The sequence below is a fragment of the Pteropus alecto genome, unplaced genomic scaffold (assembly GCF_000325575.1).
Source record: "Pteropus alecto unplaced genomic scaffold, ASM32557v1 scaffold45, whole genome shotgun sequence".
NCBI classification, from domain to species: Eukaryota; Metazoa; Chordata; class Mammalia; order Chiroptera; family Pteropodidae; genus Pteropus; species Pteropus alecto.
The window spans coordinates 18,474,039-18,475,531 of record NW_006442491.1 but is presented as its reverse complement, the minus strand read 5'-3'; positions in this window follow the sequence as shown (position 1 = coordinate 18,475,531).

Genomic DNA, 1,493 nt, shown 5'->3' with positions numbered 1-1,493 from the left:
TTCCCTGACTCAACTAAATAGAGCTGCAAAGTCCCTTTTTTGTGCTACCACTGTTCCTTGTACATATTTTTCTTGGTGGTCACATCATGTTATGTTCCAATTATTTGTTTATTTGAATAATCTGTGAGCAGGCCACTGGTTTTGTTCAATATAGAGTTCTTAACACACAAAACTCATGCTATATTCTTAGTACATAATTGTCAGATGAATTATTGCCAAGTACTGAACAAATTATTGCTAAATAAAATGCCTCAAGTCTATGGCCATGAACGTGTCCAATCTCGTCTGATCTCGGAAGCTAAGCAGAGTCAGGCCTGGTTAGTACTTGGATGGGAGACTACCTAAAATACCAGGTGCTGTAGGCATTTAAAAATAATAATAAAATAAAAAATAAAATAAAATACCTCAAGACAGTAATAAAGTTAATTTAAGCATATCCTGAAGAATACAATTTACTTCATTTCATAATTTCTGGACACTAGAACCTTGAATTTATAGTAACTAGGGCCCATCCAAATTTCTGTGATACTACCTGGAAGAAAATGGAATTTGTGAAGGCTGTATAAATATATGTTAATGGTTAAACTCACATCACAACATAGGGTTAGTGTTAGGAATAAGTGTTGTGTATGACTTATTGTGTTTCTCAGTAACCAGAGTGAATTAAGTTTATCAAGGAGAAGAGAGTGTATCAAATGCTGCTGATATGTCAAGAGAGGGATGAGAATTGACTGATGGCCCCACTAGATTTGCACTAGGCCACTGGTCTCAGCTCTGTGAACTGTTAATATGTGCCTATTAGATGACAAATTCATTCTATATATTTATATTATTTAAGTCCTCTATATTACCTAAACGCACTATGAAATAGAAATTAATACCACTCTTTTTCAAATTGGAAAACCACAATTTAGGAAACTGGTAATATGCCCAATGTCACACAACTAGTAAAGAATGAGCTAGGATCAACACAGGCCAGCATGAACCTATAAGTAAAGGTCTTGCTATCAAAATGGCAGAGTAGGTAAACGCTGTCCTCTCGCGTCCTCCCACAATCACATCAGAATTACAACTAAACTACAGAGCAACCATCATTGAGAATTGCCTGAAGTCTAGTTGCACAGAAGTTCTATAACTAGGGATGTACAGAAGAAGCCACGTCGAGACTGGTAGAAGAGACAGACATGAGGAACAGGCTAGTTGCATATCCACGTGTAGCAGTTAAAAATCGGGAGGGATATCTAGTTAAAAATCAGAAGTCCCTGCTAAAGAGTGAATGATCCCAGCTCCCCATCAGGCTCCCCAGCCCAGGGTTCCAATTCTGCGAAGAGAAGTGCCCATAGCTGTGAAAAACAGTGGAGATGGTGGCTAAGTGAGAGGTGGAGTACTGGGGCTGGAGTCCTAGGCATTCCACTTAAAAAACTGACATACAGACTTAGTCACTGACAGATTCACTTGCTGTAAGCTCCAATGCTGGAGCAGCAGCTCAAAAG